General features: G+C 41.4%; 78 non-coding genes and 22 pseudogenes across 78 annotated transcripts in view; all 100 read right to left on the reverse strand.

Moving 5' to 3' along the window:
- The window catches only part of LOC135064334 (5S ribosomal RNA), a 119-nt gene extending 49 nt beyond the window's left edge, over positions 1–70 (reverse strand). Inside the window, exon 1 of the ribosomal RNA XR_010250643.1 lies at positions 1–70. This exon is cut by the window's left edge and continues 49 nt beyond it. This is a non-coding gene — a ribosomal RNA (5S ribosomal RNA).
- A 107-nt stretch (positions 71–177) lies between these two features.
- On the reverse strand, positions 178–296 carry LOC135061741 (5S ribosomal RNA). Its single transcript, XR_010248114.1, has one exon. It is a non-coding gene; the product is annotated as a 5S ribosomal RNA (ribosomal RNA).
- A 107-nt stretch (positions 297–403) lies between these two features.
- LOC134890364 (5S ribosomal RNA) lies at positions 404–522 on the reverse strand (annotated as a pseudogene).
- Positions 523–629: 107 nt separating this feature from the next.
- Positions 630–748, reverse strand: LOC134894657 (5S ribosomal RNA; annotated as a pseudogene).
- A 107-nt stretch (positions 749–855) lies between these two features.
- LOC134887757 (5S ribosomal RNA) lies at positions 856–974 on the reverse strand (annotated as a pseudogene).
- Positions 975–1,081: 107 nt separating this feature from the next.
- LOC135060797 (5S ribosomal RNA) lies at positions 1,082–1,200 on the reverse strand. Its single transcript, XR_010247191.1, has one exon. It is a non-coding gene; the product is annotated as a 5S ribosomal RNA (ribosomal RNA).
- Positions 1,201–1,307: 107 nt separating this feature from the next.
- LOC134892972 (5S ribosomal RNA) lies at positions 1,308–1,426 on the reverse strand (annotated as a pseudogene).
- A 107-nt stretch (positions 1,427–1,533) lies between these two features.
- On the reverse strand, positions 1,534–1,652 carry LOC134887759 (5S ribosomal RNA; annotated as a pseudogene).
- A 107-nt stretch (positions 1,653–1,759) lies between these two features.
- Positions 1,760–1,878, reverse strand: LOC134902145 (5S ribosomal RNA). Its single transcript, XR_010175617.1, has one exon. It is a non-coding gene; the product is annotated as a 5S ribosomal RNA (ribosomal RNA).
- Positions 1,879–1,985: 107 nt separating this feature from the next.
- Positions 1,986–2,104, reverse strand: LOC134892740 (5S ribosomal RNA; annotated as a pseudogene).
- Positions 2,105–2,211: 107 nt separating this feature from the next.
- Positions 2,212–2,330, reverse strand: LOC135068300 (5S ribosomal RNA). Its single transcript, XR_010254504.1, has one exon. It is a non-coding gene; the product is annotated as a 5S ribosomal RNA (ribosomal RNA).
- Positions 2,331–2,437: 107 nt separating this feature from the next.
- Positions 2,438–2,556, reverse strand: LOC134891043 (5S ribosomal RNA; annotated as a pseudogene).
- A 107-nt stretch (positions 2,557–2,663) lies between these two features.
- Positions 2,664–2,782, reverse strand: LOC134901663 (5S ribosomal RNA). Its single transcript, XR_010175149.1, has one exon. It is a non-coding gene; the product is annotated as a 5S ribosomal RNA (ribosomal RNA).
- Positions 2,783–2,889: 107 nt separating this feature from the next.
- On the reverse strand, positions 2,890–3,008 carry LOC134886156 (5S ribosomal RNA). Its single transcript, XR_010170247.1, has one exon. It is a non-coding gene; the product is annotated as a 5S ribosomal RNA (ribosomal RNA).
- Positions 3,009–3,115: 107 nt separating this feature from the next.
- LOC135064414 (5S ribosomal RNA) lies at positions 3,116–3,234 on the reverse strand. Its single transcript, XR_010250721.1, has one exon. It is a non-coding gene; the product is annotated as a 5S ribosomal RNA (ribosomal RNA).
- Positions 3,235–3,341: 107 nt separating this feature from the next.
- Positions 3,342–3,460, reverse strand: LOC134892621 (5S ribosomal RNA; annotated as a pseudogene).
- A 107-nt stretch (positions 3,461–3,567) lies between these two features.
- On the reverse strand, positions 3,568–3,686 carry LOC134886786 (5S ribosomal RNA). Its single transcript, XR_010170860.1, has one exon. It is a non-coding gene; the product is annotated as a 5S ribosomal RNA (ribosomal RNA).
- Positions 3,687–3,793: 107 nt separating this feature from the next.
- On the reverse strand, positions 3,794–3,912 carry LOC134888259 (5S ribosomal RNA; annotated as a pseudogene).
- Positions 3,913–4,019: 107 nt separating this feature from the next.
- On the reverse strand, positions 4,020–4,138 carry LOC135061281 (5S ribosomal RNA). The gene has a single exon (XR_010247667.1). It is a non-coding gene; the product is annotated as a 5S ribosomal RNA (ribosomal RNA).
- A 107-nt stretch (positions 4,139–4,245) lies between these two features.
- Positions 4,246–4,364, reverse strand: LOC135067741 (5S ribosomal RNA). The gene has a single exon (XR_010253952.1). It is a non-coding gene; the product is annotated as a 5S ribosomal RNA (ribosomal RNA).
- Positions 4,365–4,471: 107 nt separating this feature from the next.
- Positions 4,472–4,589, reverse strand: LOC134894242 (5S ribosomal RNA; annotated as a pseudogene).
- A 107-nt stretch (positions 4,590–4,696) lies between these two features.
- LOC134900957 (5S ribosomal RNA) lies at positions 4,697–4,815 on the reverse strand. Its single transcript, XR_010174458.1, has one exon. It is a non-coding gene; the product is annotated as a 5S ribosomal RNA (ribosomal RNA).
- A 107-nt stretch (positions 4,816–4,922) lies between these two features.
- LOC134886808 (5S ribosomal RNA) lies at positions 4,923–5,041 on the reverse strand. The gene has a single exon (XR_010170882.1). It is a non-coding gene; the product is annotated as a 5S ribosomal RNA (ribosomal RNA).
- Positions 5,042–5,148: 107 nt separating this feature from the next.
- LOC135068311 (5S ribosomal RNA) lies at positions 5,149–5,267 on the reverse strand. The gene has a single exon (XR_010254515.1). It is a non-coding gene; the product is annotated as a 5S ribosomal RNA (ribosomal RNA).
- Positions 5,268–5,374: 107 nt separating this feature from the next.
- Positions 5,375–5,493, reverse strand: LOC135068322 (5S ribosomal RNA). The gene has a single exon (XR_010254526.1). It is a non-coding gene; the product is annotated as a 5S ribosomal RNA (ribosomal RNA).
- Positions 5,494–5,600: 107 nt separating this feature from the next.
- Positions 5,601–5,719, reverse strand: LOC134885072 (5S ribosomal RNA). The gene has a single exon (XR_010169197.1). It is a non-coding gene; the product is annotated as a 5S ribosomal RNA (ribosomal RNA).
- Positions 5,720–5,826: 107 nt separating this feature from the next.
- On the reverse strand, positions 5,827–5,945 carry LOC135062339 (5S ribosomal RNA). Its single transcript, XR_010248690.1, has one exon. It is a non-coding gene; the product is annotated as a 5S ribosomal RNA (ribosomal RNA).
- A 107-nt stretch (positions 5,946–6,052) lies between these two features.
- LOC135068333 (5S ribosomal RNA) lies at positions 6,053–6,171 on the reverse strand. Its single transcript, XR_010254537.1, has one exon. It is a non-coding gene; the product is annotated as a 5S ribosomal RNA (ribosomal RNA).
- A 107-nt stretch (positions 6,172–6,278) lies between these two features.
- On the reverse strand, positions 6,279–6,397 carry LOC135068344 (5S ribosomal RNA). The gene has a single exon (XR_010254548.1). It is a non-coding gene; the product is annotated as a 5S ribosomal RNA (ribosomal RNA).
- A 107-nt stretch (positions 6,398–6,504) lies between these two features.
- Positions 6,505–6,623, reverse strand: LOC135066795 (5S ribosomal RNA). Its single transcript, XR_010253035.1, has one exon. It is a non-coding gene; the product is annotated as a 5S ribosomal RNA (ribosomal RNA).
- Positions 6,624–6,730: 107 nt separating this feature from the next.
- Positions 6,731–6,849, reverse strand: LOC134887235 (5S ribosomal RNA; annotated as a pseudogene).
- A 107-nt stretch (positions 6,850–6,956) lies between these two features.
- On the reverse strand, positions 6,957–7,075 carry LOC135063114 (5S ribosomal RNA). The gene has a single exon (XR_010249452.1). It is a non-coding gene; the product is annotated as a 5S ribosomal RNA (ribosomal RNA).
- Positions 7,076–7,182: 107 nt separating this feature from the next.
- On the reverse strand, positions 7,183–7,301 carry LOC135068355 (5S ribosomal RNA). The gene has a single exon (XR_010254559.1). It is a non-coding gene; the product is annotated as a 5S ribosomal RNA (ribosomal RNA).
- Positions 7,302–7,408: 107 nt separating this feature from the next.
- Positions 7,409–7,527, reverse strand: LOC135068366 (5S ribosomal RNA). The gene has a single exon (XR_010254570.1). It is a non-coding gene; the product is annotated as a 5S ribosomal RNA (ribosomal RNA).
- A 107-nt stretch (positions 7,528–7,634) lies between these two features.
- On the reverse strand, positions 7,635–7,753 carry LOC135066796 (5S ribosomal RNA). Its single transcript, XR_010253036.1, has one exon. It is a non-coding gene; the product is annotated as a 5S ribosomal RNA (ribosomal RNA).
- Positions 7,754–7,860: 107 nt separating this feature from the next.
- Positions 7,861–7,979, reverse strand: LOC134890360 (5S ribosomal RNA; annotated as a pseudogene).
- Positions 7,980–8,086: 107 nt separating this feature from the next.
- Positions 8,087–8,205, reverse strand: LOC135068185 (5S ribosomal RNA). The gene has a single exon (XR_010254390.1). It is a non-coding gene; the product is annotated as a 5S ribosomal RNA (ribosomal RNA).
- A 107-nt stretch (positions 8,206–8,312) lies between these two features.
- LOC134890649 (5S ribosomal RNA) lies at positions 8,313–8,431 on the reverse strand (annotated as a pseudogene).
- Positions 8,432–8,538: 107 nt separating this feature from the next.
- Positions 8,539–8,657, reverse strand: LOC135064415 (5S ribosomal RNA). The gene has a single exon (XR_010250722.1). It is a non-coding gene; the product is annotated as a 5S ribosomal RNA (ribosomal RNA).
- Positions 8,658–8,764: 107 nt separating this feature from the next.
- LOC135064416 (5S ribosomal RNA) lies at positions 8,765–8,883 on the reverse strand. Its single transcript, XR_010250723.1, has one exon. It is a non-coding gene; the product is annotated as a 5S ribosomal RNA (ribosomal RNA).
- A 107-nt stretch (positions 8,884–8,990) lies between these two features.
- Positions 8,991–9,108, reverse strand: LOC135067852 (5S ribosomal RNA). Its single transcript, XR_010254061.1, has one exon. It is a non-coding gene; the product is annotated as a 5S ribosomal RNA (ribosomal RNA).
- A 107-nt stretch (positions 9,109–9,215) lies between these two features.
- Positions 9,216–9,334, reverse strand: LOC135068377 (5S ribosomal RNA). Its single transcript, XR_010254581.1, has one exon. It is a non-coding gene; the product is annotated as a 5S ribosomal RNA (ribosomal RNA).
- Positions 9,335–9,441: 107 nt separating this feature from the next.
- LOC134886096 (5S ribosomal RNA) lies at positions 9,442–9,560 on the reverse strand. Its single transcript, XR_010170190.1, has one exon. It is a non-coding gene; the product is annotated as a 5S ribosomal RNA (ribosomal RNA).
- A 107-nt stretch (positions 9,561–9,667) lies between these two features.
- LOC134900718 (5S ribosomal RNA) lies at positions 9,668–9,786 on the reverse strand. The gene has a single exon (XR_010174226.1). It is a non-coding gene; the product is annotated as a 5S ribosomal RNA (ribosomal RNA).
- Positions 9,787–9,893: 107 nt separating this feature from the next.
- LOC135068389 (5S ribosomal RNA) lies at positions 9,894–10,012 on the reverse strand. The gene has a single exon (XR_010254592.1). It is a non-coding gene; the product is annotated as a 5S ribosomal RNA (ribosomal RNA).
- A 107-nt stretch (positions 10,013–10,119) lies between these two features.
- LOC135068400 (5S ribosomal RNA) lies at positions 10,120–10,238 on the reverse strand. Its single transcript, XR_010254603.1, has one exon. It is a non-coding gene; the product is annotated as a 5S ribosomal RNA (ribosomal RNA).
- Positions 10,239–10,345: 107 nt separating this feature from the next.
- On the reverse strand, positions 10,346–10,464 carry LOC135066797 (5S ribosomal RNA). The gene has a single exon (XR_010253037.1). It is a non-coding gene; the product is annotated as a 5S ribosomal RNA (ribosomal RNA).
- A 107-nt stretch (positions 10,465–10,571) lies between these two features.
- LOC135070234 (5S ribosomal RNA) lies at positions 10,572–10,690 on the reverse strand. The gene has a single exon (XR_010256405.1). It is a non-coding gene; the product is annotated as a 5S ribosomal RNA (ribosomal RNA).
- Positions 10,691–10,797: 107 nt separating this feature from the next.
- Positions 10,798–10,916, reverse strand: LOC135062590 (5S ribosomal RNA). Its single transcript, XR_010248940.1, has one exon. It is a non-coding gene; the product is annotated as a 5S ribosomal RNA (ribosomal RNA).
- Positions 10,917–11,023: 107 nt separating this feature from the next.
- Positions 11,024–11,141, reverse strand: LOC134894243 (5S ribosomal RNA; annotated as a pseudogene).
- Positions 11,142–11,248: 107 nt separating this feature from the next.
- LOC134900958 (5S ribosomal RNA) lies at positions 11,249–11,367 on the reverse strand. Its single transcript, XR_010174459.1, has one exon. It is a non-coding gene; the product is annotated as a 5S ribosomal RNA (ribosomal RNA).
- A 107-nt stretch (positions 11,368–11,474) lies between these two features.
- Positions 11,475–11,593, reverse strand: LOC134886809 (5S ribosomal RNA). Its single transcript, XR_010170883.1, has one exon. It is a non-coding gene; the product is annotated as a 5S ribosomal RNA (ribosomal RNA).
- Positions 11,594–11,700: 107 nt separating this feature from the next.
- On the reverse strand, positions 11,701–11,819 carry LOC135068412 (5S ribosomal RNA). Its single transcript, XR_010254615.1, has one exon. It is a non-coding gene; the product is annotated as a 5S ribosomal RNA (ribosomal RNA).
- Positions 11,820–11,926: 107 nt separating this feature from the next.
- LOC135068424 (5S ribosomal RNA) lies at positions 11,927–12,045 on the reverse strand. Its single transcript, XR_010254626.1, has one exon. It is a non-coding gene; the product is annotated as a 5S ribosomal RNA (ribosomal RNA).
- Positions 12,046–12,152: 107 nt separating this feature from the next.
- LOC134885073 (5S ribosomal RNA) lies at positions 12,153–12,271 on the reverse strand. The gene has a single exon (XR_010169198.1). It is a non-coding gene; the product is annotated as a 5S ribosomal RNA (ribosomal RNA).
- A 107-nt stretch (positions 12,272–12,378) lies between these two features.
- Positions 12,379–12,497, reverse strand: LOC135062341 (5S ribosomal RNA). The gene has a single exon (XR_010248692.1). It is a non-coding gene; the product is annotated as a 5S ribosomal RNA (ribosomal RNA).
- Positions 12,498–12,604: 107 nt separating this feature from the next.
- On the reverse strand, positions 12,605–12,723 carry LOC135068435 (5S ribosomal RNA). Its single transcript, XR_010254637.1, has one exon. It is a non-coding gene; the product is annotated as a 5S ribosomal RNA (ribosomal RNA).
- Positions 12,724–12,830: 107 nt separating this feature from the next.
- LOC135068447 (5S ribosomal RNA) lies at positions 12,831–12,949 on the reverse strand. Its single transcript, XR_010254648.1, has one exon. It is a non-coding gene; the product is annotated as a 5S ribosomal RNA (ribosomal RNA).
- Positions 12,950–13,056: 107 nt separating this feature from the next.
- Positions 13,057–13,175, reverse strand: LOC135066798 (5S ribosomal RNA). The gene has a single exon (XR_010253038.1). It is a non-coding gene; the product is annotated as a 5S ribosomal RNA (ribosomal RNA).
- A 107-nt stretch (positions 13,176–13,282) lies between these two features.
- Positions 13,283–13,401, reverse strand: LOC134887236 (5S ribosomal RNA; annotated as a pseudogene).
- Positions 13,402–13,508: 107 nt separating this feature from the next.
- LOC135063115 (5S ribosomal RNA) lies at positions 13,509–13,627 on the reverse strand. Its single transcript, XR_010249453.1, has one exon. It is a non-coding gene; the product is annotated as a 5S ribosomal RNA (ribosomal RNA).
- A 107-nt stretch (positions 13,628–13,734) lies between these two features.
- On the reverse strand, positions 13,735–13,853 carry LOC135068458 (5S ribosomal RNA). The gene has a single exon (XR_010254659.1). It is a non-coding gene; the product is annotated as a 5S ribosomal RNA (ribosomal RNA).
- Positions 13,854–13,960: 107 nt separating this feature from the next.
- LOC135068469 (5S ribosomal RNA) lies at positions 13,961–14,079 on the reverse strand. The gene has a single exon (XR_010254670.1). It is a non-coding gene; the product is annotated as a 5S ribosomal RNA (ribosomal RNA).
- A 107-nt stretch (positions 14,080–14,186) lies between these two features.
- On the reverse strand, positions 14,187–14,305 carry LOC135066799 (5S ribosomal RNA). Its single transcript, XR_010253039.1, has one exon. It is a non-coding gene; the product is annotated as a 5S ribosomal RNA (ribosomal RNA).
- A 107-nt stretch (positions 14,306–14,412) lies between these two features.
- On the reverse strand, positions 14,413–14,531 carry LOC134890361 (5S ribosomal RNA; annotated as a pseudogene).
- A 107-nt stretch (positions 14,532–14,638) lies between these two features.
- Positions 14,639–14,757, reverse strand: LOC135068187 (5S ribosomal RNA). The gene has a single exon (XR_010254392.1). It is a non-coding gene; the product is annotated as a 5S ribosomal RNA (ribosomal RNA).
- Positions 14,758–14,864: 107 nt separating this feature from the next.
- Positions 14,865–14,983, reverse strand: LOC134890650 (5S ribosomal RNA; annotated as a pseudogene).
- A 107-nt stretch (positions 14,984–15,090) lies between these two features.
- LOC135064417 (5S ribosomal RNA) lies at positions 15,091–15,209 on the reverse strand. The gene has a single exon (XR_010250724.1). It is a non-coding gene; the product is annotated as a 5S ribosomal RNA (ribosomal RNA).
- Positions 15,210–15,316: 107 nt separating this feature from the next.
- Positions 15,317–15,435, reverse strand: LOC135064418 (5S ribosomal RNA). Its single transcript, XR_010250725.1, has one exon. It is a non-coding gene; the product is annotated as a 5S ribosomal RNA (ribosomal RNA).
- Positions 15,436–15,542: 107 nt separating this feature from the next.
- Positions 15,543–15,660, reverse strand: LOC135067853 (5S ribosomal RNA). Its single transcript, XR_010254062.1, has one exon. It is a non-coding gene; the product is annotated as a 5S ribosomal RNA (ribosomal RNA).
- A 107-nt stretch (positions 15,661–15,767) lies between these two features.
- LOC135068481 (5S ribosomal RNA) lies at positions 15,768–15,886 on the reverse strand. The gene has a single exon (XR_010254681.1). It is a non-coding gene; the product is annotated as a 5S ribosomal RNA (ribosomal RNA).
- A 107-nt stretch (positions 15,887–15,993) lies between these two features.
- Positions 15,994–16,112, reverse strand: LOC134886097 (5S ribosomal RNA). The gene has a single exon (XR_010170191.1). It is a non-coding gene; the product is annotated as a 5S ribosomal RNA (ribosomal RNA).
- Positions 16,113–16,219: 107 nt separating this feature from the next.
- LOC134900720 (5S ribosomal RNA) lies at positions 16,220–16,338 on the reverse strand. The gene has a single exon (XR_010174227.1). It is a non-coding gene; the product is annotated as a 5S ribosomal RNA (ribosomal RNA).
- Positions 16,339–16,445: 107 nt separating this feature from the next.
- LOC135068493 (5S ribosomal RNA) lies at positions 16,446–16,564 on the reverse strand. Its single transcript, XR_010254693.1, has one exon. It is a non-coding gene; the product is annotated as a 5S ribosomal RNA (ribosomal RNA).
- Positions 16,565–16,671: 107 nt separating this feature from the next.
- Positions 16,672–16,790, reverse strand: LOC135068505 (5S ribosomal RNA). Its single transcript, XR_010254704.1, has one exon. It is a non-coding gene; the product is annotated as a 5S ribosomal RNA (ribosomal RNA).
- Positions 16,791–16,897: 107 nt separating this feature from the next.
- On the reverse strand, positions 16,898–17,016 carry LOC135066801 (5S ribosomal RNA). Its single transcript, XR_010253041.1, has one exon. It is a non-coding gene; the product is annotated as a 5S ribosomal RNA (ribosomal RNA).
- Positions 17,017–17,123: 107 nt separating this feature from the next.
- On the reverse strand, positions 17,124–17,242 carry LOC134889446 (5S ribosomal RNA; annotated as a pseudogene).
- A 107-nt stretch (positions 17,243–17,349) lies between these two features.
- LOC135060540 (5S ribosomal RNA) lies at positions 17,350–17,468 on the reverse strand. Its single transcript, XR_010246934.1, has one exon. It is a non-coding gene; the product is annotated as a 5S ribosomal RNA (ribosomal RNA).
- A 107-nt stretch (positions 17,469–17,575) lies between these two features.
- Positions 17,576–17,694, reverse strand: LOC134890634 (5S ribosomal RNA; annotated as a pseudogene).
- Positions 17,695–17,801: 107 nt separating this feature from the next.
- On the reverse strand, positions 17,802–17,920 carry LOC135064420 (5S ribosomal RNA). The gene has a single exon (XR_010250726.1). It is a non-coding gene; the product is annotated as a 5S ribosomal RNA (ribosomal RNA).
- A 107-nt stretch (positions 17,921–18,027) lies between these two features.
- LOC135070859 (5S ribosomal RNA) lies at positions 18,028–18,146 on the reverse strand. Its single transcript, XR_010257010.1, has one exon. It is a non-coding gene; the product is annotated as a 5S ribosomal RNA (ribosomal RNA).
- A 106-nt stretch (positions 18,147–18,252) lies between these two features.
- LOC135067854 (5S ribosomal RNA) lies at positions 18,253–18,370 on the reverse strand. Its single transcript, XR_010254063.1, has one exon. It is a non-coding gene; the product is annotated as a 5S ribosomal RNA (ribosomal RNA).
- A 107-nt stretch (positions 18,371–18,477) lies between these two features.
- On the reverse strand, positions 18,478–18,596 carry LOC135068517 (5S ribosomal RNA). Its single transcript, XR_010254715.1, has one exon. It is a non-coding gene; the product is annotated as a 5S ribosomal RNA (ribosomal RNA).
- A 107-nt stretch (positions 18,597–18,703) lies between these two features.
- On the reverse strand, positions 18,704–18,822 carry LOC135068530 (5S ribosomal RNA). Its single transcript, XR_010254727.1, has one exon. It is a non-coding gene; the product is annotated as a 5S ribosomal RNA (ribosomal RNA).
- A 107-nt stretch (positions 18,823–18,929) lies between these two features.
- LOC134890651 (5S ribosomal RNA) lies at positions 18,930–19,048 on the reverse strand (annotated as a pseudogene).
- Positions 19,049–19,155: 107 nt separating this feature from the next.
- Positions 19,156–19,274, reverse strand: LOC135064421 (5S ribosomal RNA). The gene has a single exon (XR_010250727.1). It is a non-coding gene; the product is annotated as a 5S ribosomal RNA (ribosomal RNA).
- A 107-nt stretch (positions 19,275–19,381) lies between these two features.
- LOC135064422 (5S ribosomal RNA) lies at positions 19,382–19,500 on the reverse strand. The gene has a single exon (XR_010250728.1). It is a non-coding gene; the product is annotated as a 5S ribosomal RNA (ribosomal RNA).
- Positions 19,501–19,607: 107 nt separating this feature from the next.
- LOC135067855 (5S ribosomal RNA) lies at positions 19,608–19,725 on the reverse strand. Its single transcript, XR_010254064.1, has one exon. It is a non-coding gene; the product is annotated as a 5S ribosomal RNA (ribosomal RNA).
- A 107-nt stretch (positions 19,726–19,832) lies between these two features.
- On the reverse strand, positions 19,833–19,951 carry LOC135068541 (5S ribosomal RNA). The gene has a single exon (XR_010254738.1). It is a non-coding gene; the product is annotated as a 5S ribosomal RNA (ribosomal RNA).
- A 107-nt stretch (positions 19,952–20,058) lies between these two features.
- LOC134886098 (5S ribosomal RNA) lies at positions 20,059–20,177 on the reverse strand. The gene has a single exon (XR_010170192.1). It is a non-coding gene; the product is annotated as a 5S ribosomal RNA (ribosomal RNA).
- Positions 20,178–20,284: 107 nt separating this feature from the next.
- On the reverse strand, positions 20,285–20,403 carry LOC134900721 (5S ribosomal RNA). The gene has a single exon (XR_010174228.1). It is a non-coding gene; the product is annotated as a 5S ribosomal RNA (ribosomal RNA).
- Positions 20,404–20,510: 107 nt separating this feature from the next.
- On the reverse strand, positions 20,511–20,629 carry LOC135068553 (5S ribosomal RNA). The gene has a single exon (XR_010254749.1). It is a non-coding gene; the product is annotated as a 5S ribosomal RNA (ribosomal RNA).
- A 107-nt stretch (positions 20,630–20,736) lies between these two features.
- On the reverse strand, positions 20,737–20,855 carry LOC135068564 (5S ribosomal RNA). Its single transcript, XR_010254760.1, has one exon. It is a non-coding gene; the product is annotated as a 5S ribosomal RNA (ribosomal RNA).
- Positions 20,856–20,962: 107 nt separating this feature from the next.
- LOC135066802 (5S ribosomal RNA) lies at positions 20,963–21,081 on the reverse strand. Its single transcript, XR_010253042.1, has one exon. It is a non-coding gene; the product is annotated as a 5S ribosomal RNA (ribosomal RNA).
- A 107-nt stretch (positions 21,082–21,188) lies between these two features.
- On the reverse strand, positions 21,189–21,307 carry LOC134889447 (5S ribosomal RNA; annotated as a pseudogene).
- A 107-nt stretch (positions 21,308–21,414) lies between these two features.
- Positions 21,415–21,533, reverse strand: LOC135060553 (5S ribosomal RNA). Its single transcript, XR_010246946.1, has one exon. It is a non-coding gene; the product is annotated as a 5S ribosomal RNA (ribosomal RNA).
- A 107-nt stretch (positions 21,534–21,640) lies between these two features.
- Positions 21,641–21,759, reverse strand: LOC134890635 (5S ribosomal RNA; annotated as a pseudogene).
- A 107-nt stretch (positions 21,760–21,866) lies between these two features.
- LOC135064424 (5S ribosomal RNA) lies at positions 21,867–21,985 on the reverse strand. Its single transcript, XR_010250730.1, has one exon. It is a non-coding gene; the product is annotated as a 5S ribosomal RNA (ribosomal RNA).
- Positions 21,986–22,092: 107 nt separating this feature from the next.
- LOC135070860 (5S ribosomal RNA) lies at positions 22,093–22,211 on the reverse strand. The gene has a single exon (XR_010257011.1). It is a non-coding gene; the product is annotated as a 5S ribosomal RNA (ribosomal RNA).
- Positions 22,212–22,317: 106 nt separating this feature from the next.
- On the reverse strand, positions 22,318–22,435 carry LOC135067856 (5S ribosomal RNA). Its single transcript, XR_010254065.1, has one exon. It is a non-coding gene; the product is annotated as a 5S ribosomal RNA (ribosomal RNA).
- Positions 22,436–22,500: the final 65 nt, after the last annotated feature.

The following is a 22,500-nucleotide window of genomic DNA, read 5'->3' on the forward strand; positions in this document are numbered from 1 at the left end:
CAGGCCCAACACTGCTTAGCTTCCAAGATCAGATGAGATTGGGCGTATCCAGTGTGGTGTGGCTGCAGATGAGCTTTGTGGTTTCTGTTAGAACTTTTCTACTTCTAACTACTGGTTCATAAATGAATACGTTTGAAAATGGAATGCATCAACAGAACGGTGTTGGCAGTATAAAAATATCTACAGCACCTTGTATTCCCAGGTGGTCTCCCATCCAAGTACTAACCAGGCCCAACACTGATTAGCTTCCAAGATCAGATGAGATTGGGCGTATCCAGTGTGGTGTGGCTGTAGATAAGCTTTGTGGTTTCTGTTAGAACTTTTCTACTTCTAACTACTGGTTCATAAATGAAAACGTTTGAAAATGGAATGCATCAACAGAACGGTGTTGGCAGTATAAAAATATCTACAGCACCTTGTATTCCCAGGTAGTCTCCCATCCAAGTACTAACCAGCCCCAACACTGCTTAGCTTCCAAGATCAGATGAGATTGGGCGTATCCAGTGTGGTGTTGCTGTAGATGAACTTTCTGGTTTCTGTTAGAACTTTTCTACTTCTAACTACTGGTTCATAAATGAAAACGTTTGAAAATGGAATGCATCAACAGACCGGTGTTGGCAGTATAAAAATATCTACAGCACCTTGTATTCCCAGGTGGTCTCATATCCAAGTACTAACCAGGCCCAAAACTGCTTAGCTTCCAAGATCAGATGAGATTGGGCGTATCCAGTGTGATGTGGCTGTAGATGAGCTTTGTGGTTTCTGTTTGAACTTTTCTACTTCTAACTACTGGTTCATAAATGAATACATTTGAAAATGGAATGCATCAACAGAACGGTGTTGGCAGTATAAAAATATCTACAGCACCTTGTATTCCCATGTGGTCTCCCATCCAAGTACTAACCAGGCCCAACACTGCTTAGCTAACAAGATCAGATGAGATTGGGCGTATCCAGTGTGGTGTTGCTGTAGATGAACTTTCTGGTTTCTGTTAGAACTTTTCTACTTCTAACTACTGGTTCATAAATGAATACTTTTTAAAATGGAATGCATCAACAGAATGGTGTTGGTAGTATAAAAATATCTACAGCACCTTGTATTCCCAGGGGGTCTCCCATCCAAGTACTAACCAGGCCCAACACTGCTTAGCTTCCAAGATCAGATGAGATTGGGCGTATCCAGTGTGGTGTTGCTGTAGATGAACTTTCTGGTTTCTGTTAGAACTTTTCTACTTCTAACTACTGGTTCATAAATGAAAACGTTTGAAAATGGAATGCATCAACAGACCGGTGTTGGCAGTATAAAAATATCTACAGCACCTTGTATTCCCAGGTGGTCTCATATCCAAGTACTAACCAGGCCCAAAACTGCTTAGCTTCCAAGATCAGATGAGATTGGGCGTATCCAGTGTGGTGTGGCTGTAGATGAGCTTTGTGGTTTCTGTTTGAACTTTTCTACTTCTAACTACTGGTTCATAAATGAATACATTAGAAAATGGAATGCATCAACAGAACGGTGTTGGCAGTATAAAAATATCTACAGCACCTTGTATTCCCATGTGGTCTCCCATCCAAGTACTAACCAGGCCCAACACTGCTTAGCTAACAAGATCAGATGAGATTGGGCGTATCCAGTGTGGTGTTGCTGTAGATGAACTTTCTGGTTTCTGAAAGAACTTTTCTACTTCTAACTACTGGTTCATAAATGAATACTTTTTAAAATGGAATGCATCAACAGAATGGTGTTGGTAGTATAAAAATATCTACAGCACCTTGTATTCCCAGGTGGTCTCCCATCCAAGTACTAACCAGGCCCAACACTGCTTAGCTTCCAAGATCAGATGAGATTGGGCGTATCCAGTGTGGTGTGGCTGTAAATGAGCTTTATGGTTTCTGTTAGAACTTTTCTACTTCTAACAACTGGTTCATAAATGAATACGTTTGAAAATGGAATGCATCAACAGAACGGTGTTGGCAGTATAAAAATATCTACAGTACCTTGTATTCCCAGGTGGTCTCCCATCCAAGTACTGACCAGGCCCAACACTGCTTAGCTTCCAAGATCAGATGAGATTTGGCGTATCCAGTGTGCTGTGGCTGTAGATGAGCTTTGTTTTTTCTGTTTGAACTTTTCTACTTCTAACTACTGGTTCATAAATGAATACGTTTGAAAATGGAATGCATCAACAGAACGGTGTTGGCAGTATAAAAATATCTACAGCACCTTGTATTCCCAGGTGGTCTCCCATCCAAGTACTAACCAGGCCCAACACTGCTTAGCTTCCAAGATCAGATGAGATTGGGCGTATCCAGTGTGGTGTGGCTGTAGATGAGCTTTGTGGTTTCTGTTAGAACTTTTCTACTTCTAACTACTGGTTCATAAATGAATACGTTTGAAAATGGAATGCATCAACAGAACGGTGTTGGCAGTATAAAAATATCTACAGCACCTTGTATTACCGGGTAGTCTCCCATCCAAGTACTAACCAGGCCCAACACTGCTTAGCTTCCAAGATCAGATGAGATTGGGCGTATCCAGTGTGGTGTTGCTGTAGATGAACTTTTTGGTTTCTGTTAGAACTTTTCTACTTCTAACTACTGGTTCATAAATGAATACGTTTGAAAATGGAATGCATCAACAGAACGGTGTTGGCAGTATAAAAATATCTACAGCACCTTGTATTCCCAGGTAGTCTCCCATCCAAGTACTAACCAGGCCCAACACTGCTTAGCTTCCAAGATCAGATGAGATTGGGTGTATCCAGTGTGGTGTGGCTGTAGATGAGCTTTGTGGTTTCTGTTTGAACTTTTCTACTTCTAACTACTGGTTCATAAATGAATACATTTGAAAATTGAATGCATCAACAGAACGGTGTTGGCAGTATAAAAATATCTACAGCACCTTGTATTCCCCGGTGGTCTCCCATCCAAGTACTAAGCAGGCCCAACACTGCTTAGCTTCCAAGATCAGATGAGATTGGGCGTATCCAGTGTGGTCTTGCTGTAGATGAACTTTTTGGTTTCTGTTAGAACTTTTCTACTTCTAACTACTGGTTCATTAATGAATACGTTTTAAAATGGAATGCATCAACAGAATGGTGTTGGCAGTATAAAAATATCTACAGCACCTTGTATTCCCAGGTGGTCTCCCATCCAAGTACTAACCAGGCCCAACACTGCTTAGCTTCCAAGATCAGATGAGATTGGGCATATCCAGTGTGGTGTGGCTGTAGAATAGCTTTATGGTTTCTGTTAGTACTTTTCTACTTCTAACTACTGGTTCATAAATGAATACGTTTGAAAATGGAATGCATCAACAGAACGGTGTTGATAGTATAAAAATATCTACAGCACCTTGTATTCCCAGGTGGTCTCCCATCCAAGTACTAACCAGGCCCAACACTGCTTAGCTTCCAAGATCAGATGAGATTGGGCGTATACATTCTGGTGCGGCTATAGATGAGCTTTATGGTTTCTGTTTGAACTTTTCTACTTCTAACTACTGGTTCATAAATGAATACATTTGAAAATGGAATGCATCAACAGAACTGTGTTGGCAGTATAAAAATATCTACAGCACCTTGTATTCCCAGGTGGTCTCCCATCCAAGTACTAACCAGGCCCAACACTGCTTAGCTAACAAGATCAGATGAGATTGGGCGTATCCAGTGTGGTGTTGCTGTAGATGAACTTTCTGGTTTCTGTTAGAACTTTTCTACTTCTAACTACTGGTTCATAAATGAATACTTTTTAAAATGGAATGCATCAACATAATGGTGTTGGTAGTATAAAAATATCTACAGCACCTTGTATTCCCAGGTGGTCTCCCATCCAATTACTAACCAGGCCCAACACTGCTTAGCTTCCAAGATCAGAAGAGATTGAGCGTATCCAGTGTGGTGTGGCTGTAGATGAGCTTTATGGTTTCTGTTGGAACTTTTCTACTTCTAACAACTGGTTCATAAATGAATACGTTTGAAAATAGAATGCATCAACAGAACGGTGTTGGCAGTATAAAAATATCTACAGCACCTTGTATTCCCCGGTGGTCTCCCATCCAAGTACTAACCAGGCCCAACACTGCTTAGCTTCCAAGATCAGATGAGATTGGGCGTATCCAGTGTGGTGTGGCTGTAGATGAGCTTTATGGTTTCTGTTAGAACTTTTCTACTTCTAACTACTGGTTCATAAATGAATACGTTTGAAAATGGAATGCATCAACAGAACGGTGTTGGTAGTATAAAAATATCTACAGCACCTTGTATTCCCAGGTGGTCTCCCATCCAAGTACTAACCAGGCCCAACACTGCTTAGCATCCAAGATCAGATGAGATTGGGCGTACCCAGTGTGGTGTGGCTGTAGATGAGCTTTATGGTTTCTGTTAGAACTTTTCTACTTCTAACTACTGGTTCATAAATGAATACGTTTGAAAATGGAATGCATCAACAGAACGGTGTTGGCAGTATAAAAATATCTACAGCACCTTGTATTCCCATGTGGTCTCCCATCCAAGTACTAACAAGCCCAACACTGCTTAGCTAACAAGATCAGATGAGATTGGGCGTATCCAGTGTAGTGTTGCTGTAGATGAACTTTCTGGTTTCTGTTAGAACTTTTCTACTTCTAACTACTGGTTCATAAATGAATACTTTTTAAAATGGAATGCATCAACAGAATGGTGTTGGTAGTATAAAAATATCTACAGCACCTTGTATTCCCAGGGGGTCTCCCATCCAAGTACTAACCAGGCCCAACACTGCTTAGCTTCCAAGATCAGATGAGATTGGGCGTATCCAGTGTGGTGTGGCTGTAGATGAGCTTTATGGTTTCTGTTAGTACTTTTCTACTTCTAACAACTGGTTCATAAATGAATACGTTTGAAAATGGAATGCATCAACAGAACGGTGTTGGCAGTATAAAAATATCTACAGTACCTTGTATTCCCAGGTGGTCTCCCATCCAAGTACTGACCAGGCCCAACACTGCTTAGCTTCCAAGATCAGATGAGATTTGGCGTATCCAGTGTGGTGTGGCTGTAGATGAGCTTTGTGGTTTCTGTTTGAACTTTTCTACTTCTAACTACTGGTTCATAAATGAATACGTTTGAAAATGGAATGCATCAACAGAACGGTGTTGGCAGTATAAAAATATCTACAGCACCTTGTATTCCCAGGTGGTCTCCCATCCAAGTACTAACCAGGCCCAACACTGCTTAGCTTCCAAGATCAGATGAGATTGGGCGTATCCAGTGTGGTGTGGCTGTAGATGAGCTTTGTGGTTTCTGTTAGAACTTTTCTACTTCTAACTACTGGTTCATAAATGAAAACGTTTGAAAATGGAATGCATCAACAGAACGGTGTTGGCAGTATAAAAATATCTACAGCACCTTGTATTCCCAGGTGGTCTCCCATCCAAGTACTAACCAGGCCCAACACTGCTTAGCTTCCAAGATCAGATGAGATTGGGCGTATCCAGTGTGGTGTGGCTGTAGATGAGCTTTGTAGTTTATGTTTGAACTTTTCTACTTCTAACTACTGGTTCATAAATGAATACATTTGAAAATTGAATGCATCATCAGAACGGTGTTGGCAGTATAAAAATATCTACAGCACCTTGTATTCCCCGGTGGTCTCCCATCCAAGTACTAAGCAGGCCCAACACTGCTTAGCTTCCAAGATCAGATGAGATTGGGCGCATCCAGTGTGGTCTTGCTGTAGATGAACTTTCTGGTTTCTGTTAGAACTTTTCTACTTCTAACTACTGGTTCATAAATGAATACGTTTGAAAATGGAATGCATCAACAGAACGGTGTTGGCAGTATAAAAATATCTACAGCACCTTGTATTCCCAGGTGGTCTCCCATCCAAGTACTATCCAGGCCCAACACTGCTTAGCTTCCAAGATCAGAAGAGATTGGGCGTATCCAGTGTGGTGTGGCTGTAGATGAGCTTAGTGGTTTCTGTTAGAACTTTTCTACTTCTGACTACTGGTTCATAAATGAATACGTTTGAAAATGGAATGCATCAACAGAACGGTGTTGGCAGTATAAAAATATCTACAGCACCTTGTATTCCCAGGTGGTCTCCCATCCAAGTACTAACCAGGCCCAACACTGCTTAGCTTCCAAGATCAGATGAGATTGGGCGTATCCAGTGTGGTGTGGCTGTAGATGAGCTTTGCGGTTTCTGTTTGAACTTTTCTACTTCTAACTACTGGTTCATAAATGAATATGTTTTAAAATGGAATGCATCAACAGAACGGTGTTGGTAGTATAAAAATATCTACAGCACCTTGTATTCCCAGGTGGTCTCCCATCCAAGTACTAACCAGGCCCAACACTGCTTAGCTTCCAAGATCAGATGAGATTGGGCGTATCCAGTGTGGTGTGGCTGTAGATGAGCTTTGTGGTTTCTGTTAGAACTTTTCTACTTCTAACTACTGGTTCATAAATGAAAACATTTGAAAATGGAATGCATCAACAGAACGGTATTGGCAGTATAAAAATATCTACAGCACCTTGTATTCCCAGGTGGTCTCCCATCCAAGTACTAACCAGGCCCAACACTGCTTAGCTTCCAAGATCAGATGAGATTGGGCGTATCCAGTGTGCTGTGGCTGTAGATGAGTTTTGTGGTTTCTGTTAGAACTTTTCTACTTCTAACTACTGGTTCATAAATGAATACGTTTGAAAATGGAATGCATCAACAGAACGGTGTTGGCAGTATAAAAATATCTACAGCACCTTGTATTACCGGGTGGTCTCCCATCCAAGTACTAACCAGGCCCAACACTGCTTAGCTTCCAAGATCAGATGAGATTGGGCGTATCCAGTGTGGTGTTGCTGTAGATGAACTTTCTGGTTTCTGTTAGAACTTTTCTACTTCTAACTACTGGTTCATAAATGAATACGTTTGAAAATGGAATGCATCAACAGAACGGTGTTGGCAGTATAAAAATATCTACAGCACCTTGTATTCCCAGGTGGTCTCCCATCCAAGTACTAACCAGGACCAACACTGCTTAGCTTCCAAGATCAGATGAGATTGGGCGTATCCAGTGTGGTGTGGCTGTAGATGAGCTTTGTGGTTTCTGTTAGAACTTTTCTACTTCTAACTACTGGTTCATAAATGAATACGTTTGAAAATGGAATGCATCAACAGAACGGTGTTGGCAGTATAAAAATATCTACAGCACCTTGTATTCCCAGGTGGTCTCCCATCCAAGTACTAACCAGGCCCAACACTGCTTAGCTTCCAAGATCAGATGAGATTGGGCGTATCCAGTGTGGTGTGGCTGTAGATGAGCTTTGCGGTTTCTGTTTGAACTTTTCTACTTCTAACTACTGGTTCATAAATGAATATGTTTTAAAATGGAATGCATCAACAGAACGGTGTTGGTAGTATAAAAATATCTACAGCACCTTGTATTCCCAGGTGGTCTCCCATCCAAGTACTAACCAGGCCCAACACTGCTTAGCTTCCAAGATCAGATGAGATTGGGCGTATCCAGTGTGGTGTGGCTGTAGATGAGCTTTGTGGTTTCTGTTAGAACTTTTCTACTTCTAACTACTGGTTCATAAATGAAAACATTTGAAAATGGAATGCATCAACAGAACGGTGTTGGCAGTATAAAAATATCTACAGCACCTTGTATTCCCAGGTGGTCTCCCATCCAAGTACTAACCAGGCCCAACACTGCTTAGCTTCCAAGATCAGATGAGATTGGGCGTATCCAGTGTGCTGTGGCTGTAGATGAGCTTTGTGGTTTCTGTTAGAACTTTTCTACTTCTAACTACAGGTTCATAAATGAATACGTTTGAAAATGGAATGCATCAACAGAACGGTGTTGGCAGTATAAAAATATCTACAGCACCTTGTATTACCGGGTGGTCTCCCATCAAAGTACTAACCAGGCCCAACACTGCTTAGCTTCCAAGATCAGATGAGATTGGGCGTATCCAGCGTGGTGTTGCTGTAGATGAACTTTCTGGTTTCTGTTAGAACTTTTCTACTTCTAACTACTGGTTCATAAATGAATACGTTTGAAAATGGAATGCATCAACAGAACGGTGTTGGAAGTATAAAAATATCTACAGCACCTTGTATTCCCAGGTGTTCTCCCATCCAAGTACTAACCAGGCCCAACACTGCTTAGCTTCCAAGATCAGATGAGATTGGGCGTATCCAGTGTGGTGTGGCTGTAGATGAGCTTTGTGTTTTCTGTTTGAACTTTTCTACTTCTAACAACTGGTTCATAAATGAATACATTTGAAAATTGAATGCATCAACAGAACGGTGTTGGCAGTATAAAAATATCTACAGCACCTTGTATTCCCCGGTGGTCTCCCATCCAAGTACTAAGCAGACCCAACACTGCTTAGCTTCCAAGATCAGATGAGATTGGGCGTATCCAGTGTGGTCTTGCTGTAGATGAACTTTCTGGTTTCTGTTAGAACTTTTCTACTTCTAACTACTGGTTCATAAATGAATACGTTTTAAAATGGAATGCATCAACAGAATGGTGTTGGCAGTATAAAAATATCTACAGCACCTTGTATTCCCAGGTGGTCTCCCATCCAAGTACTAACCAGGCCCAACACTGCTTAGCTTCCAAGATCAGATGAGATTGGGCATATCCAGTGTGGTGTGGCTGTAGAAAAGCTTTAAGGTTTCTGTTAGTACTTTTCTACTTCTAACTACTGGTTCATAAATGAATACGTTTGAAAATGGAATGCATCAACAGAACGGTGTTGGTAGTATAAAAATATCTACAGCACCTTGTATTCCCAGGTGGTCTCCCATCCAAGTACTAACCAGGCCCAACACTGCTTAGCTTCCAAGATCAGATGAGATTGGGCATATCCAGTGTGGTGTGGCTGTAGAAAAGCTTTAAGGTTTCTGTTAGTACTTTTCTACTTCTAACTACTGGTTCATAAATGAATACGTTTGAAAATGGAATGCATCAACAGAACGGTGTTGGTAGTATAAAAATATCTACAGCACCTTGTATTCCCAGGTGGTCTCCCATCAAGTACTAACCAGGCCCAACACTGCTTAGCTTCCAAGATCAGATGAGATTGGGCGTATCCAGTGTGGTGTGGCTGTAGATGAGCGTTATGGTTTCTGTTAGAACTTTTCTACTTCTAACTACTGGTTCATAAATGAATACGTTTGAAAATGGAATGCATCAACAGAACGGTGTTGGCAGTATAAAAATATCTACAGCACCTTGTATTCCCAGGTGGTCTCCCATCCAAGTACTAACCAGGCCCAACACTGCTTAGCTTCCAAGATCAGATGAGATTGGGCGTATCCAGTGTGGTGTGGCTGTAGATGAGCTTTGTGGTTTCTGTTAGAACTTTTCTACTTCTAACTACTGGTTCATAAATGAATACGTTTGAAAATGGAATGCATCAACAGAACGGTGTTGGCAGTATAAAAATATCTACAGCACCTTGTATTCCCAGGTGGTCTCCCATCCAAGTACTAACCAGGCCCAACACTGCTTAGCTTCCAAGATTAGATGAGATAGGGCGTATCCAGTGTGGTGTGGCTGTAGATGAGCTTTGTGGTTTCTGTTAGAACTTTTCTACTTCTAACTACTGGTTCATAAATGAATACGTTTGAAAATGGAATGCATCAACAGAACGGTGTTGGCAGTAAAAAAATATCTACAGCACCTTGTATTCCCAGGTGGTCTCCCATCCAAGTACTAACCAGGCCCAACACTGCTTAGCTTCCAAGATCAGATGAGATTGGGCGTATCCAGTGTGGTTTGGCTGTAGATGAGCTTTATGGTTTCTGTTAGAACTTTTCTACTTCTAACTACTGGTTCATAAATGAATAAGTTTGAAAATGGAATGCATCAACAGAACGGTGTTGGTAGTATAAAAATATCTACAGCACCTTGTATTCCCAGGTGGTCTCCCATCCAAGTACTAACCAGGCCCAACACTGCTTAGCTTCCAAGATCAGATGAGATTGGGCGTATCCAGTGTGGTGTGGCTGTAGATGAGCTTTGTGGTTTCTGTTTGAACTTTTCTACTTCAAACTACTGGTTCATAAATGAATATGTTTTAAAATGGAATGCATCAACAGAACGGTGTTGGCAGGATAAAAATATCTACAGCACCTTGTATTCCCAGGTGGTCTCCCATCCAAGTACTAACCAGGCCCAACACTGCTTAGCTTCCAAGATCAGATGAGATTGGGCGTATCCAGTGTGGTGTGGCTGTAGATGAGCTTTGTGGTTTCTGTTAGAACTTTTCTACTTCTAACTACTGGTTCATAAATGAAAACATTTGAAAATGGAATGCATCAACAGAACGGTGTTGGCAGTATAAAAATATCTACAGCACCTTGTATTCCCAGGTGGTCTCCCATCCAAGTACTAACCAGGCCCAACACTGCTTAGCTTCCAAGATCAGATGAGATTGGGCGTATCCAGTGTGCTGTGGCTGTAGATGAGCTTTGTGGTTTCTGTTAGAACTTTTCTACTTCTAACTACTGGTTCATAAATGAATACGTTTGAAAATGGAATGCATCAACAGAACGGTGTTGGCAGTATAAAAATATCTACAGCACCTTGTATTACCGGGTGGTCTCCCATCCAAGTACTAACCAGGCCCAACACTGCTTAGCTTCCAAGATCAGATGAGATTGGGCGTATCCAGTGTGGTGTGGCTGTAGATGAGCTTTACGGTTTCTGTTAGAACTTTTCTACTTCTAACTACTGGTTCATAAATGAATACGTTTGAAAATGGAATGCATCAACAGAACGGTGTTGGTAGTATAAAAATATCTACAGCACCTTGTATTCCCAGGTGGTCTCCCATCCAAGTACTAACCAGGCCCAACACTGCTTAGCATCCAAGATCAGATGAGATTGGGCGTATCCAGTGTGGTGTGGCTGTAGATGAGCTTTATGGTTTCTGTTAGAACTTTTCTACTTCTAACTACTGGTTCATAAATGAATACGTTTGAAAATGGAATGCATCAACAGAACGGTGTTGGCAGTATAAAAATATCTACAGCACCTTGTATTCCCATGTGGTCTCCCATCCAAGTACTAACAAGCCCAACACTGCTTAGCTAACAAGATCAGATGAGATTGGGCGTATCCAGTGTAGTGTTGCTGTAGATGAACTTTCTGGTTTCTGTTAGAACTTTTCTACTTCTAACTACTGGTTCATAAATGAATACTTTTTAAAATGGAATGCATCAACAGAATGGTGTTGGTAGTATAAAAATATCTACAGCACCTTGTATTCCCAGGGGGTCTCCCATCCAAGTACTAACCAGGCCCAACACTGCTTAGCTTCCAAGATCAGATGAGATTGGGCGTATCCAGTGTGGTGTGGCTGTAGATGAGCTTTATGGTTTCTGTTAGTACTTTTCTACTTCTAACAACTGGTTCATAAATGAATACGTTTGAAAATGGAATGCATCAACAGAACGGTGTTGGCAGTATAAAAATATCTACAGTACCTTGTATTCCCAGGTGGTCTCCCATCCAAGTACTGACCAGGCCCAACACTGCTTAGCTTCCAAGATCAGATGAGATTTGGCGTATCCAGTGTGGTGTGGCTGTAGATGAGCTTTGTGGTTTCTGTTTGAACTTTTCTACTTCTAACTACTGGTTCATAAATGAATACGTTTGAAAATGGAATGCATCAACAGAACGGTGTTGGCAGTATAAAAATATCTACAGCACCTTGTATTCCCAGGTGGTCTCCCATCCAAGTACTAACCAGGCCCAACACTGCTTAGCTTCCAAGATCAGATGAGATTGGGCGTATCCAGTGTGGTGTGGCTGTAGATGAGCTTTGTGGTTTCTGTTAGAACTTTTCTACTTCTAACTACTGGTTCATAAATGAAAACGTTTGAAAATGGAATGCATCAACAGAACGGTGTTGGCAGTATAAAAATATCTACAGCACCTTGTATTCCCAGGTGGTCTCCCATCCAAGTACTAACCAGGCCCAACACTGCTTAGCTTCCAAGATCAGATGAGATTGGGCGTATCCAGTGTGGTGTGGCTGTAGATGAGCTTTGTAGTTTATGTTTGAACTTTTCTACTTCTAACTACTGGTTCATAAATGAATACATTTGAAAATTGAATGCATCAACAGAACGGTGTTGGCAGTATAAAAATATCTACAGCACCTTGTATTCCCCGGTGGTCTCCCATCCAAGTACTAAGCAGGCCCAACACTGCTTAGCTTCCAAGATCAGATGAGATTGGGCGCATCCAGTGTGGTCTTGCTGTAGATGAACTTTCTGGTTTCTGTTAGAACTTTTCTACTTCTAACTACTGGTTCATAAATGAATACGTTTGAAAATGGAATGCATCAACAGAACGGTGTTGGCAGTATAAAAATATCTACAGCACCTTGTATTCCCAGGTGGTCTCCCATCCAAGTACTATCCAGGCCCAACACTGCTTAGCTTCCAAGATCAGAAGAGATTGGGCGTATCCAGTGTGGTGTGGCTGTAGATGAGCTTAGTGGTTTCTGTTAGAACTTTTCTACTTCTGACTACTGGTTCATAAATGAATACGTTTGAAAATGGAATGCATCAACAGAACGGTGTTGGCACTATAAAAATATCTACAGCACCTTGTATTCCCAGGTGGTCTCCCATCCAAGTACTAACCAGGCCCAACACTGCTTAGCTTCCAAGATCAGATGAGATTGGGCGTATCCAGTGTGGTGTGGCTGTAGATGAGCTTTGCGGTTTCTGTTTGAACTTTTCTACTTCTAACTACTGGTTCATAAATGAATATGTTTTAAAATGGAATGCATCAACAGAACGGTGTTGGTAGTATAAAAATATCTACAGCACCTTGTATTCCCAGGTGGTCTCCCATCCAAGTACTAACCAGGCCCAACACTGCTTAGCTTCCAAGATCAGATGAGATTGGGCGTATCCAGTGTGGTGTGGCTGTAGATGAGCTTTGTGGTTTCTGTTAGAACTTTTCTACTTCTAACTACTGGTTCATAAATGAAAACATTTGAAAATGGAATGCATCAACAGAACGGTATTGGCAGTATAAAAATATCTACAGCACCTTGTATTCCCAGGTGGTCTCCCATCCAAGTACTAACCAGGCCCAACACTGCTTAGCTTCCAAGATCAGATGAGATTGGGCGTATCCAGTGTGCTGTGGCTGTAGATGAGTTTTGTGGTTTCTGTTAGAACTTTTCTACTTCTAACTACTGGTTCATAAATGAATACGTTTGAAAATGGAATGCATCAACAGAACGGTGTTGGCAGTATAAAAATATCTACAGCACCTTGTATTACCGGGTGGTCTCCCATCCAAGTACTAACCAGGCCCAACACTGCTTAGCTTCCAAGATCAGATGAGATTGGGCGTATCCAGTGTGGTGTTGCTGTAGATGAACTTTCTGGTTTCTGTTAGAACTTTTCTACTTCTAACTACTGGTTCATAAATGAATACGTTTGAAAATGGAATGCATCAACAGAACGGTGTTGGCAGTATAAAAATATCTACAGCACCTTGTATTCCCAGGTGGTCTCCCATCCAAGTACTAACCAGGACCAACACTGCTTAGCTTCCAAGATCAGATGAGATTGGGCGTATCCAGTGTGGTGTGGCTGTAGATGAGCTTTGTGGTTTCTGTTAGAACTTTTCTACTTCTAACTACTGGTTCATAAATGAATACGTTTGAAAATGGAATGCATCAACAGAACGGTGTTGGCAGTATAAAAATATCTACAGCACCTTGTATTCCCAGGTGGTCTCCCATCCAAGTACTAACCAGGCCCAACACTGCTTAGCTTCCAAGATCAGATGAGATTGGGCGTATCCAGTGTGGTGTGGCTGTAGATGAGCTTTGCGGTTTCTGTTTGAACTTTTCTACTTCTAACTACTGGTTCATAAATGAATATGTTTTAAAATGGAATGCATCAACAGAACGGTGTTGGTAGTATAAAAATATCTACAGCACCTTGTATTCCCAGGTGGTCTCCCATCCAAGTACTAACCAGGCCCAACACTGCTTAGCTTCCAAGATCAGATGAGATTGGGCGTATCCAGTGTGGTGTGGCTGTAGATGAGCTTTGTGGTTTCTGTTAGAACTTTTCTACTTCTAACTACTGGTTCATAAATGAAAACATTTGAAAATGGAATGCATCAACAGAACGGTGTTGGCAGTATAAAAATATCTACAGCACCTTGTATTCCCAGGTGGTCTCCCATCCAAGTACTAACCAGGCCCAACACTGCTTAGCTTCCAAGATCAGATGAGATTGGGCGTATCCAGTGTGCTGTGGCTGTAGATGAGCTTTGTGGTTTCTGTTAGAACTTTTCTACTTCTAACTACAGGTTCATAAATGAATACGTTTGAAAATGGAATGCATCAACAGAACGGTGTTGGCAGTATAAAAATATCTACAGCACCTTGTATTACCGGGTGGTCTCCCATCAAAGTACTAACCAGGCCCAACACTGCTTAGCTTCCAAGATCAGATGAGATTGGGCGTATCCAGCGTGGTGTTGCTGTAGATGAACTTTCTGGTTTCTGTTAGAACTTTTCTACTTCTAACTACTGGTTCATAAATGAATACGTTTGAAAATGGAATGCATCAACAGAACGGTGTTGGAAGTATAAAAATATCTACAGCACCTTGTATTCCCAGGTGTTCTCCCATCCAAGTACTAACCAGGCCCAACACTGCTTAGCTTCCAAGATCAGATGAGATTGGGCGTATCCAGTGTGGTGTGGCTGTAGATGAGCTTTGTGTTTTCTGTTTGAACTTTTCTACTTCTAACAACTGGTTCATAAATGAATACATTTGAAAATTGAATGCATCAACAGAACGGTGTTGGCAGTATAAAAATATCTACAGCACCTTGTATTCCCCGGTGGTCTCCCATCCAAGTACTAAGCAGACCCAACACTGCTTAGCTTCCAAGATCAGATGAGATTGGGCGTATCCAGTGTGGTCTTGCTGTAGATGAACTTTCTGGTTTCTGTTAGAACTTTTCTACTTCTAACTACTGGTTCATAAATGAATACGTTTTAAAATGGAATGCATCAACAGAATGGTGTTGGCAGTATAAAAATATCTACAGCACCTTGTATTCCCAGGTGGTCTCCCATCCAAGTACTAACCAGGCCCAACACTGCTTAGCTTCCAAGATCAGATGAGATTGGGCATATCCAGTGTGGTGTGGCTGTAGAAAAGCTTTAAGGTTTCTGTTAGTACTTTTCTACTTCTAACTACTGGTTCATAAATGAATACGTTTGAAAATGGAATGCATCAACAGAACGGTGTTGGTAGTATAAAAATATCTACAGCACCTTGTATTCCCAGGTGGTCTCCCATCCAAGTACTAACCAGGCCCAACACTGCTTAGCTTCCAAGATCAGATGAGATTGGGCATATCCAGTGTGGTGTGGCTGTAGAAAAGCTTTAAGGTTTCTGTTAGTACTTTTCTACTTCTAACTACTGGTTCATAAATGAATACGTTTGAAAATGGAATGCATCAACAGAACGGTGTTGGTAGTATAAAAATATCTACAGCACCTTGTATTCCCAGGTGGTCTCCCATCAAGTACTAACCAGGCCCAACACTGCTTAGCTTCCAAGATCAGATGAGATTGGGCGTATCCAGTGTGGTGTGGCTGTAGATGAGCGTTATGGTTTCTGTTAGAACTTTTCTACTTCTAACTACTGGTTCATAAATGAATACGTTTGAAAATGGAATGCATCAACAGAACGGTGTTGGCAGTATAAAAATATCTACAGCACCTTGTATTCCCAGGTGGTCTCCCATCCAAGTACTAACCAGGCCCAACACTGCTTAGCTTCCAAGATCAGATGAGATTGGGCGTATCCAGTGTGGTGTGGCTGTAGATGAGCTTTGTGGTTTCTGTTAGAACTTTTCTACTTCTAACTACTGGTTCATAAATGAATACGTTTGAAAATGGAATGCATCAACAGAACGGTGTTGGCAGTATAAAAATATCTACAGCACCTTGTATTCCCAGGTGGTCTCCCATCCAAGTACTAACCAGGCCCAACACTGCTTAGCTTCCAAGATTAGATGAGATAGGGCGTATCCAGTGTGGTGTGGCTGTAGATGAGCTTTGTGATTTCTGTTAGAACTTTTCTACTTCTAACTACTGGTTCATAAATGAATACGTTTGAAAATGGAATGCATCAACAGAACGGTGTTGGCAGTAAAAAAATATCTACAGCACCTTGTATTCCCAGGTGGTCTCCCATCCAAGTACTAACCAGGCCCAACACTGCTTAGCTTCCAAGATCAGATGAGATTGGGCGTATCCAGTGTGGTTTGGCTGTAGATGAGCTTTGTGGTTTCTGTTAGAACTTTTCTACTTCTAACTACTGGTTCATAAATGAATAAGTTTGAAAATGGAATGCATCAACAGAACGGTGTTGGCAGTATAAAAATATCTACAGCACCTTGTATTCCCAGGTGGTCTCCCATCCAAGTACTAACCAGGCCCAACACTGCTTAGCTTCCAAGATCAGATGAGATTGGGCGTATCCAGTGTGGTGTGGCTGTAGATGAGCTTTGTGGTTTCTGTTTGAACTTTTCTACTTCAAACTACTGGTTCATAAATGAATATGTTTTAAAATGGAATGCATCAACAGAACGGTGTTGGCAGGATAAAAATATCTACAGCACCTTGTATTCCCAGGTGGTCTCCCATCCAAGTACTAACCAGGCCCAACACTGCTTAGCTTCCAAGATCAGATGAGATTGGGCGTATCCAGTGTGGTGTGGCTGTAGATGAGCTTTGTGGTTTCTGTTAGAACTTTTCTACTTCTAACTACTGGTTCATAAATGAAAACATTTGAAAATGGAATGCATCAACAGAACGGTGTTGGCAGTATAAAAATATCTACAGCACCTTGTATTCCCAGGTGGTCTCCCATCCAAGTACTAACCAGGCCCAACACTGCTTAGCTTCCAAGATCAGATGAGATTGGGCGTATCCAGTGTGCTGTGGCTGTAGATGAGCTTTGTGGTTTCTGTTAGAACTTTTCTACTTCTAACTACTGGTTCATAAATGAATACGTTTGAAAATGGAATGCATCAACAGAACGGTGTTGGCAGTATAAAAATATCTACAGCACCTTGTATTACCGGGTGGTCTCCCATCCAAGTACTAACCAGGCCCAACACTGCTTAGCTTCCAAGATCAGATGAGATTGGGCGTATCCAGCGTGGTGTTGCTGTAGATGAACTTTCTGGTTTCTGTTAGAACTTTTCTACTTCTAACTACTGGTTCATAAATGAATACGTTTGAAAATGGAATGCATCAACAGAACGGTGTTGGAAGTATAAAAATATCTACAGCACCTTGTATTCCCAGGTGGTCTCCCATCCAAGTACTAACCAGGCCCAACACTGCTTAGCTTCCAAGATCAGATGAGATTGGGCGTATTCAGTGTGGTGTGGCTGTAGATGAGCTTTGTGGTTTCTGTTTGAACTTTTCTACTTCTAACAACTGGTTCATAAATGAATACATTTGAAAATTGAATGCATCAACAGAACGGTGTTGGCAGTATAAAAATATCTACAGCACCTTGTATTCCCCGGTGGTCTCCCATCCAAGTACTAAGCAGACCCAACACTGCTTAGCTTCCAAGATCAGATGAGATTGGGCGTATCCAGTGTGGTCTCGCTGTAGATGAACTTTCTGGTTTCTGTTAGAACTTTTCTACTTCTAACTACTGGTTCATAAATGAATACGTTTTAAAATGGAATGCATCAACAGAATGGTGTTGGCAGTATAAAAATATCTACAGCACCTTGTATTCCCAGGTGGTCTCCCATCCAAGTACTAACCAGGCCCAACACTGCTTAGCTTCCAAGATCAGATGAGATTGGGCATATCCAGTGTGGTGTGGCTGTAGAAGAGCTTTATTGTTTCTGTTAGTACTTTTCTACTTCTAACTACTGTTTCATAAATGAATAGGTTTGAAAATGGAATGCATCAACAGAACGGTGTAGGTAGTATAAAAATATCTACAGCACCTTGTATTCCCAGGTGGTCTCCCATCCAAGTACTAACCAGGCCCAACACTGCTTAGCTTCCAAGATCAGATGAGATTGGGCATATCCAGTGTGGTGTGGCTGAAGAAAAGCTTTAAGGTTTCTGTTAGTACTTTTCTACTTCTAACTACTGGTTCATAAATGAATACGTTTGAAAATGAATGCATCAACAGAACGGTGTTGGTAGTATAAAAATATCTACAGCACCTTGTATTCCCAGGTGGTCTCCCATCAAGTACTAACCAGGCCCAACACTGCTTAGCTTCCAAGATCAGATGAGATTGGGCGTATCCAGTGTGGTGTGGCTGTAGATGAGCGTTATGATTTCTGTTAGAACTTTTCTACTTCTAACTACTGGTTCATAAATGAATACGTTTGAAAATGGAATGCATCAACAGAACGGTGTTGGCAGTATAAAAATATCTACAGCACCTTGTATTCCCAGGTGGTCTCCCATCCAAGTACTAACCAGGCCCAACACTGCTTAGCTTCCAAGATCAGATGAGATTGGGCGTATCCAGTGTGGTGTGGCTGTAGATGAGCTTTGTGGTTTCTGTTAGAACTTTTCTACTTCTAACTACTGGTTCATAAATGAATACGTTTGAAAATGGAATGCATCAACAGAACGGTGTTGGCAGTATAAAAATATCTACAGCACCTTGTATTCCCAGGTGGTCTCCCATCCAAGTACTAACCAGGCCCAACACTGCTTAGCTTCCAAGATCAGATGAGATTGGGCGTATCCAGTGTGGTGTGGCTGTAGATGAGCTTTGTGTTTTCTGTTTGAACTTTTCTACTTCTAACAACTGGTTCATAAATGAATACATTTGAAAATTGAATGCATCAACAGAACGGTGTTGGCAGTATAAAAATATCTACAGCACCTTGTATTCCCCGGTGGTCTCCCATCCAAGTACTAAGCAGACCCAACACTGCTTAGCTTCCAAGATCAGATGAGATTGGGCGTATCCAGTGTGGTCTTGCTGTAGATGAACTTTCTGGTTTCTGTTAGAACTTTTCTACTTCTAACTACTGGTTCATAAATGAATACGTTTTAAAATGGAATGCATCAACAGAATGGTGTTGGCAGTATAAAAATATCTACAGCACCTTGTATTCCCAGGTGGTCTCCCATCCAAGTACTAACCAGGCCCAACACTGCTTAGCTTCCAAGATCAGATGAGATTGGGCATATCCAGTGTGGTGTGGCTGTAGAAAAGCTTTAAGGTTTCTGTTAGTACTTTTCTACTTCTAACTACTGGTTCATAAATGAATACGTTTGAAAATGGAATGCATCAACAGAACGGTGTTGGTAGTATAAAAATATCTACAGCACCTTGTATTCCCAGGTGGTCTCCCATCCAAGTACTAACCAGGCCCAACACTGCTTAGCTTCCAAGATCAGATGAGATTGGGCATATCCAGTGTGGTGTGGCTGTAGAAAAGCTTTAAGGTTTCTGTTAGTACTTTTCTACTTCTAACTACTGGTTCATAAATGAATACGTTTGAAAATGGAATGCATCAACAGAACGGTGTTGGTAGTATAAAAATATCTACAGCACCTTGTATTCCCAGGTGGTCTCCCATCAAGTACTAACCAGGCCCAACACTGCTTAGCTTCCAAGATCAGATGAGATTGGGCGTATCCAGTGTGGTGTGGCTGTAGATGAGCGTTATGGTTTCTGTTAGAACTTTTCTACTTCTAACTACTGGTTCATAAATGAATACGTTTGAAAATGGAATGCATCAACAGAACGGTGTTGGCAGTATAAAAATATCTACAGCACCTTGTATTCCCAGGTGGTCTCCCATCCAAGTACTAACCAGGCCCAACACTGCTTAGCTTCCAAGATCAGATGAGATTGGGCGTATCCAGTGTGGTGTGGCTGTAGATGAGCTTTGTGGTTTCTGTTAGAACTTTTCTACTTCTAACTACTGGTTCATAAATGAATACGTTTGAAAATGGAATGCATCAACAGAACGGTGTTGGCAGTATAAAAATATCTACAGCACCTTGTATTCCCAGGTGGTCTCCCATCCAAGTACTAACCAGGCCCAACACTGCTTAGCTTCCAAGATTAGATGAGATAGGGCGTATCCAGTGTGGTGTGGCTGTAGATGAGCTTTGTGATTTCTGTTAGAACTTTTCTACTTCTAACTACTGGTTCATAAATGAATACGTTTGAAAATGGAATGCATCAACAGAACGGTGTTGGCAGTAAAAAAATATCTACAGCACCTTGTATTCCCAGGTGGTCTCCCATCCAAGTACTAACCAGGCCCAACACTGCTTAGCTTCCAAGATCAGATGAGATTGGGCGTATCCAGTGTGGTTTGGCTGTAGATGAGCTTTGTGGTTTCTGTTAGAACTTTTCTACTTCTAACTACTGGTTCATAAATGAATAAGTTTGAAAATGGAATGCATCAACAGAACGGTGTTGGCAGTATAAAAATATCTACAGCACCTTGTATTCCCAGGTGGTCTCCCATCCAAGTACTAACCAGGCCCAACACTGCTTAGCTTCCAAGATCAGATGAGATTGGGCGTATCCAGTGTGGTGTGGCTGTAGATGAGCTTTGTGGTTTCTGTTTGAACTTTTCTACTTCAAACTACTGGTTCATAAATGAATATGTTTTAAAATGGAATGCATCAACAGAACGGTGTTGGCAGGATAAAAATATCTACAGCACCTTGTATTCCCAGGTGGTCTCCCATCCAAGTACTAACCAGGCCCAACACTGCTTAGCTTCCAAGATCAGATGAGATTGGGCGTATCCAGTGTGGTGTGGCTGTAGATGAGCTTTGTGGTTTCTGTTAGAACTTTTCTACTTCTAACTACTGGTTCATAAATGAAAACATTTGAAAATGGAATGCATCAACAGAACGGTGTTGGCAGTATAAAAATATCTACAGCACCTTGTATTCCCAGGTGGTCTCCCATCCAAGTACTAACCAGGCCCAACACTGCTTAGCTTCCAAGATCAGATGAGATTGGGCGTATCCAGTGTGCTGTGGCTGTAGATGAGCTTTGTGGTTTCTGTTAGAACTTTTCTACTTCTAACTACTGGTTCATAAATGAATACGTTTGAAAATGGAATGCATCAACAGAACGGTGTTGGCAGTATAAAAATATCTACAGCACCTTGTATTACCGGGTGGTCTCCCATCCAAGTACTAACCAGGCCCAACACTGCTTAGCTTCCAAGATCAGATGAGATTGGGCGTATCCAGCGTGGTGTTGCTGTAGATGAACTTTCTGGTTTCTGTTAGAACTTTTCTACTTCTAACTACTGGTTCATAAATGAATACGTTTGAAAATGGAATGCATCAACAGAACGGTGTTGGAAGTATAAAAATATCTACAGCACCTTGTATTCCCAGGTGGTCTCCCATCCAAGTACTAACCAGGCCCAACACTGCTTAGCTTCCAAGATCAGATGAGATTGGGCGTATTCAGTGTGGTGTGGCTGTAGATGAGCTTTGTGGTTTCTGTTTGAACTTTTCTACTTCTAACAACTGGTTCATAAATGAATACATTTGAAAATTGAATGCATCAACAGAACGGTGTTGGCAGTATAAAAATATCTACAGCACCTTGTATTCCCCGGTGGTCTCCCATCCAAGTACTAAGCAGACCCAACACTGCTTAGCTTCCAAGATCAGATGAGATTGGGCGTATCCAGTGTGGTCTCGCTGTAGATGAACTTTCTGGTTTCTGTTAGAACTTTTCTACTTCTAACTACTGGTTCATAAATGAATACGTTTTAAAATGGAATGCATCAACAGAATGGTGTTGGCAGTATAAAAATATCTACAGCACCTTGTATTCCCAGGTGGTCTCCCATCCAAGTACTAACCAGGCCCAACACTGCTTAGCTTCCAAGATCAGATGAGATTGGGCATATCCAGTGTGGTGTGGCTGTAGAAGAGCTTTATTGTTTCTGTTAGTACTTTTCTACTTCTAACTACTGTTTCATAAATGAATAGGTTTGAAAATGGAATGCATCAACAGAACGGTGTAGGTAGTATAAAAATATCTACAGCACCTTGTATTCCCAGGTGGTCTCCCATCCAAGTACTAACCAGGCCCAACACTGCTTAGCTTCCAAGATCAGATGAGATTGGGCATATCCAGTGTGGTGTGGCTGAAGAAAAGCTTTAAGGTTTCTGTTAGTACTTTTCTACTTCTAACTACTGGTTCATAAATGAATACGTTTGAAAATGAATGCATCAACAGAACGGTGTTGGTAGTATAAAAATATCTACAGCACCTTGTATTCCCAGGTGGTCTCCCATCAAGTACTAACCAGGCCCAACACTGCTTAGCTTCCAAGATCAGATGAGATTGGGCGTATCCAGTGTGGTGTGGCTGTAGATGAGCGTTATGATTTCTGTTAGAACTTTTCTACTTCTAACTACTGGTTCATAAATGAATACGTTTG

Source organism: Pseudophryne corroboree, chromosome 3 (genome assembly GCF_028390025.1).
Source record: "Pseudophryne corroboree isolate aPseCor3 chromosome 3, aPseCor3.hap2, whole genome shotgun sequence".
Taxonomy (NCBI): Eukaryota; Metazoa; Chordata; class Amphibia; order Anura; family Myobatrachidae; genus Pseudophryne; species Pseudophryne corroboree.